General features: G+C 36.3%; 1 long non-coding RNA gene across 1 annotated transcript in view; it reads right to left on the bottom strand.

Annotated features, from left to right (window-relative positions):
• Positions 1-700: 700 nt before the first annotated feature.
• The window catches only part of LOC105870847 (uncharacterized), a 158,570-nt gene continuing 151,614 nt past the window's right edge, over positions 701-7,656 (bottom strand). Inside the window, exon 4 of the long non-coding RNA XR_001153793.3 lies at positions 701-1,486. This is a non-coding gene — a long non-coding RNA (uncharacterized LOC105870847). The remainder of the gene's footprint in view (positions 1,487-7,656) is intronic.

The following is a 7,656-nucleotide window of genomic DNA, read 5'->3' as shown; positions in this document are numbered from 1 at the left end:
TCTATATCAGGGTTACAAAATCAAATGTTAATACTAACATGAAAGCAGGCAATAAAAATAGGGGAAGCAGGCCGGCTGCAATGGCAATTGGCACCACAATTCAGCACTGGCGAGAGGCCAGTGGCCAAGCAGAAAACACTAGCACCCCTTTTACATCGACTCGATGCTACTCAGCTTCACCTGATAGTTGGTAGAATGCAATGTGGACCTGGTATTACAGGAGCTTTCAATTATTCAGAGAACTTGGAAATCCCTGGAAGCCAGTCTATTTTAAAATATTGGTGTAAATGTACCCTGTCAATCAAACCACATCAGCACCCTGGGCACCACGTTGCCTAGACATGTCCTTTAAACACCAGAGTCAACCTGCTGGTTGGGGAGTCACAATCTTCTCAACACTATGGTTGGCCAGTGAAAGGTCTCAGGAGTTACTACTACTCTCAGCTGGAAAGTAGTAGTAACTCCTTTCAATTAGTACTTGGCTCACACACGGGCAGCAGAAAACTCAGACCAATGTGGCTCTAAGTGCGGCCCCAAATAGACCACGGCGGCTCACTCTGAATCTTGCTTGTGCATTTCACAAACTCTTGCCTGCATTCCTTCAGGGCACATAGACTTCATGATATCATGTATAGGATCCAATTACTAACCGTCTCCTGGATGCTGTTTTTATCAAACTCACTGAGGTGTGCCCTGTGCACTCTACCTTCTCCTATTATCAGCTGACATTTCCATCCAAGTACTGGAAATGTCTCTAGTTTTGTTCTGACACATCAAAGCAGATACACCAGACTTGCATTTTTAAACCTGCGGTCTCAGAGAACCTTTGAAAATGAACTCAACACTAGGCAAGCACTCACTGCTCCTCAACAAAAGGGACACTCCCAATTCTCCCAAGACCCTACATGAGTGGGCTTAGAAACCCAACAAGATTCCCATCACAATGAAGAAGCTCTGTCCAGTTCACCAATCCTAAACCCAAATCTTCCAGGATAACAGAGAACCACGCTGACTTTGGGGATACACATTTGTTAAACAACAACATGACTTGTTTATAATATAAAATAATATTCCTTTCACTAAAGGTTTATTAAAAATGCTCATCCCAGACTTGGTATTTCCTGTCTCTTTACAAGACTATAGACAAAGGAAGATATAGATCCACACTGTCATTAAAAGATTTCTTCCAATTTTCTTCTACTCTTAGCATGATCTTACTAGGAATGTACATCTCTAACTTTATTTATATAGCACGATGGAAGCCACAAGGAACCAGGGAATCTAGGCAAGTCTATTTGAGTTATTAGAAAAGCCCACATAATGAGAGCACTATGTGTATCATAAGTCACCCAGATACTAAGCCACTGCCATAATATGTAAGACGGGGTACCAAATTTCAACATTTGTATTCTTACCTGCAAATCTTCTTCTCTTCATATTCAGATCCATTACATTTTTGCAGGAAACCAGCTTTGCATACCTCTTGCTGAAAAACAAAATAAAATGCTTCCCATTCATTCTTTTTGTAGCATTTTACTCCTGAAAATTTCCTACCAACTTACATTTGAAAGCAATGTTGTGGCAACACTCTGAACTAGGATGACCATACGCTGCAGTTTTCGCCAGGACAGTTCTGGTTTTCACCTGCTATCCTGGCATAACTGCCACCAGGACCCCTTTCACACCCTGAAGTGTTTCAGTTCAAATGATTCATTAAATGGTTACTGTACCCTGTGACTCTCTTCTTCAGAGTGCTCTGTAACTTGCAGGTTAATGGGAGCAACTTAAATTTGTTACAAATATGCTCATTATAATACAAATGAGTCAGAAAAATTATTTGGAAATGCTTGCGTTAAGTAATGTACAGTATGTCTCTCCAGGATCAGAAATCCACTTATTTTTTGCTTTGGCTACCAGGAAATAAAGCCTAACTTATTGCAAAAGTAACACAATCTTACAAAAAAGTACCTGGAAACATCCACTCCCTCTGCTTCCTTCAGATATACTTAGTGCTCTTTGATCCATAAGTGCCTTGCCTTTTATTTTCATCCATCTCACATATTCTTTGGGAAGCTGGTCAAGTATACATTTTAAATTAAGTACTATTTCCCAAACAACTAAACTTCTCATTAGCCTTGTTAGTCCTAAGTGAGAGACATTAAAAGAGATACTATGGGTACCATTTAGTGGTAGAACTACCTTTGGTCAATGCTCTACAAAGGATGATGAGTTTCCCTAGTGACATGAGGATAATACCAAGTGTCCAGCTGAAATCATGTCAGGTGTATTTAAATATCTTAAACCCCTTTCCTGTCCATGTAAGAATCTGGAAGGCACAAGGAGCATTACTATACAAGGTGGCCTGCATCTGAGAGCCTCTCATAGAACAATATGGCCCGATTCAAATAATGCAGGAAACATGTTGAACATTCTTGCCCACAGCAATCATCCAACTGGTAAGAAGAGTGTAGATTTCTGCTCTAAGTAGCATGGAAAGAGAAAGTACAAAGTCTCAAGTGAAAAACATATAAACGATTAATATTGAATTCTGAGAATAACTGTACTGAGATGCACAAAGAGTTCTCCCAATTAAACTAAAAAGAGGCAAATATTATAAAATCCAGAAAACCACCTGAAACATAATGTCTCCTCTGAAGAAAAAAAAACTATATCAATAATAGCTACTCTTTGAGTGTTTGCTATGCTTCAGACACTGTTGTTAGCAATTTCCATGGAATAACTCATTGACTGGATTTCATTAAATCTAAGCTACTACTCAAAATAGTCTGCCAAATTCCATCATGGAAGGAAGGTGTTTAGGCATGTTCTTATCCAGTTCAGTCCCTCCCAAAAACGACTAGGCAAGTTAACTCTTCTTTGTAGTTGATCAAATGATTCAATAGGTAAGTTGAAAGTGGATACCGAATCTATTTTCATTCCTGGTTCTTTCATTAAAATAGTCTTTAGATATTATTCAACAAGACATTTTGGGCCACATGTTCAGTATTTTGCTGACTTTGGGGGACTTGCCAATAATGGAACAAAGGTATTGAGAAGGTAGAAGAAAATAATGCTTTTTATTTTATAAAATGCTTTTATTTTAAATAATGCTTTTATAAAAAGCATTATTTTCTTCTACCTTCTCAATTAAAACAATTCCAATAAGTCATAAATTTAGGCTTTAGAAACTACCCTTAAATTATGTTAGATAATAAAAGCATTATTTATTGAGGCTTATGGAATAAGAATAAAACTGTATTGTTCGTTTGAAAGCTAAAAACCAACCAGGTTTAGAAATCTCCTTGGGATTATGACTATCAAAAATACCTTTGTAATTGGCCTTAAAATAAATGCATAATAAGACTCAAAAGTATGATACAAAATATTATATTTTTTACTTTTATATAATGATAATGTTAATTTGACATGGCATAACTATTGATCATTTTATAACTTTTCTGGATTTTCAATGATTCTACTCTGAATTCTAAGCAACTTAGTTCACAGATCAAAATACATCATTATAATAGGTAGAAATTCGTAGTCATGAAAAATAACCTTGACATTATGTTCCTTTTCTAAAATTTCAAAAACACAATGATTTCTCTACCTAAAAGTGTAGATTGCTTTTTTTGCCCAAAGGAATCACAAATAATCTTACCAAATAAGACATACAATCACTCCAAATTACATTTGTTAGGTATTTTTTATGTGGACAAATAAACAAAATGAAACAGAAACAAGTATTTCTTGGCCTCTTTAGTATTATCATAGATATATTTATATCTCAAAGAAGGACTTGAGTATTTACTGAGGTAATCTTATACATAGAGTTACTCACATTCATGAAGGCAGGTATTAAAATGAGGGACAGGCTGGGCACGGTGGCTCACGCCTGTGGCGGGCAGATTGCTCGAGGTCAGGAGTTCAAACCAGCCTGAGCAAGAGTGAGACCCCGTCTCTACTATAAATAGAAAGAAATTAATTGGGAAACTAATATATATAGAAAAAATTAGCTGAGCATGGTGGCACATGCCTGTAGTCCCAGCTACTCGGGAGGCTGAGGCAGGAGGATTGCTTGAGCCCAGGAGTTTGAGGTTGCTGTGAGCTGGGCTGATGCCATGGCACTCACTCTAGCCTGGGCAACAAAGCAAGACTCTGTCTCAATCAATCAATCAATCAATCAATAAATAAATAAATAAAATGAGGGACAATTCTACTAACAGTTAAGTGGGAGATCAAAATCATGATACTACACTGAAGTCTGAAGACCATCCTGATCCTCCAAGAAATAGAAATTTCTATCCTAGAGAAAAATCTGTTTATATGTCTAATATCCGGGTGGGATTTGAGGTTATATCAATTCCACTGACCTTCAGAGTGAATTCTGTATGAGTTTTAGTGGAGGCAGTGAGGACAAATAGGGTAATTGAACAAGACAGCACAGGAGAACACAAAAGAACACTCACTGGCTTAGTATGTAAGACACCTCCACTTACTCCCAGAACTCTTCCCCCACTTCCTAAATACCCTTGGGAAAGCTGTTGGGTCTTCCCGGATCTTGCTTTCCTCATCTGTGAAACAAAGGGCTTGACCTAGACAATCTCAGGGAGAGATGGAAAGAAAAGAAAAACTGTTGAAGAAAAACTGTCTTTCTGACAGAAAAACTGTCAGAAATACTATGGTTTCTTCTTTTTTCCTTTTGAGAAAGATATTGCAATTTGTCAAGAAAATTGCCTATATTGTTATTTTACAGTCAGACAAATTGTTCTAGAGCAGATGGGCAAGCAGCTCATCAGATCTACTTTAAACAAAAAGACAGCTATAGTGGGACTGAAGTATGCTGTGAGAGAAATTAGAAAGTCTTTTTGATATCGCTGCTGTGTAAACTTGGGCAATTCATTTTCCCTCTCTGAACTTCAGTTTCTTCGTTAGTAATAACAGCCTTGAAAAGACTAAGTGAAATACTGCATCCAAAAGCATTTAGTAAAGTATAAAAATGCTACACAAATGCCAAGTGTTTTATTAGATGCCTAGAGAGATGGTACATTTATCAATAATCTGCTAATATTCAGGCCATTTTGAGTCTAACCAGACACCTAAATTCCTCTCCACCTTCCTCACCCACATACCAAATGCAACTATAGTGATGCCAATACCAGAGTTTTGATATTTTTGATTTTTATCTTTTTTTTTTTTTAATGTTCTTCAACACAATGAAACAACAGAGTTTTTTATTAAGGAAGAAAATTTTCCTGCTTTTACTATGGGATATTTGTTTTAACTTTGACACTTTAATCTTCTTTTATTATGTTAAGGATTTAAATATTTTATCAGTACCTGCTTTTGTCTGATGAATTTGTTTGCAAATGGCTAAGCACTTTAATTGACAATTCTTTTCAAACAGCTAATGCATTGTAAACCCATTATTTCTTGGCTCCTATACTGAGTAATTTGACAGCCATTAACATTTTTTTTTTGCTTTAGTTTATGGAAAGGTTTCACCTGCATAGTTATCACTGAATTACAGAATAATCTAGTAGTTTTAGGAGCTCCAAAATAAAAGCACAATTTTAAATAATAAGCAAATCTACTAAGAAAATGAATTTGTATTTATAACTTTAGAGACTTGTAACTACATATGAGGTTCAATGAGTAAAGTCAGATACCACCATTAATTGACATAAATAAGAAACCAGGAAGCTGTTGCTGTGCTCACAAACTTCAGCAAGGAAACACAGCTGGACTTGTGTCTAGAGAAGTCTACAAACCTTTTTCTTTCTCTCTGCCTTTCCTATACAAGCAAGCAAAAAATCTGTCTGAAGTCCAACAATTCTACTGATGCTACTACCTTTGGGAGTCCCTGTTCCAACAGGAAAACTGTACAACTACTTTAACTTCCCCTTCTTATTTTCAGGAAATTCTGGGATTTAGAGAGAGCCCTAACAAGATATGAATGAAGCACCTTTAAGAGCTAGCTGCCTTTTGGTTCTAGATTTAAGGAACCACATCTTTTACAAGCATTTTCACATGCTCTGTCTATCAGTTGACCAATTGCTGAGGTTAGGTTTGCCACATGTCTCTTGGAGTCAAAATTTACTATAGCTATTGTCTTATAGTTACTTTCAGTGAATCCTTCATTTTGGGACATGGTACAGTGTTTGCACACAGGGGTTTCAGAATGTTTTTATTCCAATAAAGGATTCTGGGTTGAAGTCTGCTTATCTCCTATTTACTCTTTGTCCAAAGTAAACCTGCTTTGGTTGCCTGTAATGTAAGTATAGTAGTCTCCCCCTATCTTCAGGGATACACCCCAAGATTCTCAGTGCATGCCTAAAACCACAAAGAGTACCGAACCCTATATATACTATTTTTTTCCTATACATACATACCTATGATAAAGCTTAATTTATAAACTAGGCACAGTAATAGATTAACAACAACAATAATAAAATAAGACGATTGTAACAATATGCCAGGAATACTACTCTTGCACTTTGGGGCCATTATTAAGTCAAACAGGGGTGACCTGAACACAAGCCATGACAGTCAGTCTGACAACTCAGGTGGCTACTAAGTGACTAATGTTCCAGTAATGTTGACATGGTGGATACCCTGGATAAAGGGAGCATTGGGTGGGGTGGAGCAGAACACCACAGGATTTCATCATGCTACTCAGGACAATGCATAATGTAAAACTTATGAATTACATATTTCTGGAAATTTCCATCTCATATTTTCAGACCATGGTTAACTATAACTGAAACCACAGAAAGTGAAACCGCAGAGAAGGGGGCCCCACTGTAAACATGTGTGAGTTGTTATATTATATGGTTTTGTTGAGATCACACATCATTGTAGATATCATTCATCTTTTTCTTTCATTTTAATCCTTAGAACTTAAAATGCCTTTCTTCTAAGCCACAATCCAAATGACTTAGATTTAGAGGGGTCTTTTTTGTCCAGTATAAAATATATTATGTACCATGAATTTTGTATGAATATTATGTGTTTATTTTTTAATTTCTGACATCCCCCACTAGCTCATAAGTTCCACAAGGTCAGAGAATTTCTTTTGTTCACTGGTGTATTCCCTGGTGCCTAATCAGTTTTTGACACAAAGAAAATACTAAATAATATTTGTTCAATGAACAGATGAATGAATGAGTTTCAAACAAGGCGTGTTGAGATTCATTTATTGGCAAAGTAATGGTCAACATAATGTTTTTCTTTTCTTTTTCTTTCATTAAATAATCTGTAATAGGGTAAGTAACACAAAGATGAACAGTATTTTCACAAAGTTAATAACCTACCCTTTCTATACTGTATTCCCCCCAAGGAATCCAATAGCAATATATTTTTCTACCCCTTTCTCCATATTCACAAAAATATATGCAAATACATAGAGACAGATTTTCTTTCTTCTTTGCTTCCCTCCCTCTCTTTCTAACATTTACTCTGAAGTTTTTTCTTCCCCATTTACTATCGTAACATGGATTTCCCTTCAGTTCAATGGAAATAGATCTAACTCTCTTCTTCCTAAGGACCAAATAGAGAAAAATTTGAATTAACACATTCTACTTTTGATGGGCATTCAGATTGTGTTTCAAATGGTGTCACTAGAAACAATGCTTATATAAGCATCCTTGTAAAGAG

Source organism: Microcebus murinus, chromosome 11 (assembly GCF_040939455.1).
Source record: "Microcebus murinus isolate Inina chromosome 11, M.murinus_Inina_mat1.0, whole genome shotgun sequence".
NCBI lineage: Eukaryota > Metazoa > Chordata > Mammalia > Primates > Cheirogaleidae > Microcebus > Microcebus murinus.
This window is presented reverse-complemented; position numbering and strand designations above follow the sequence as displayed.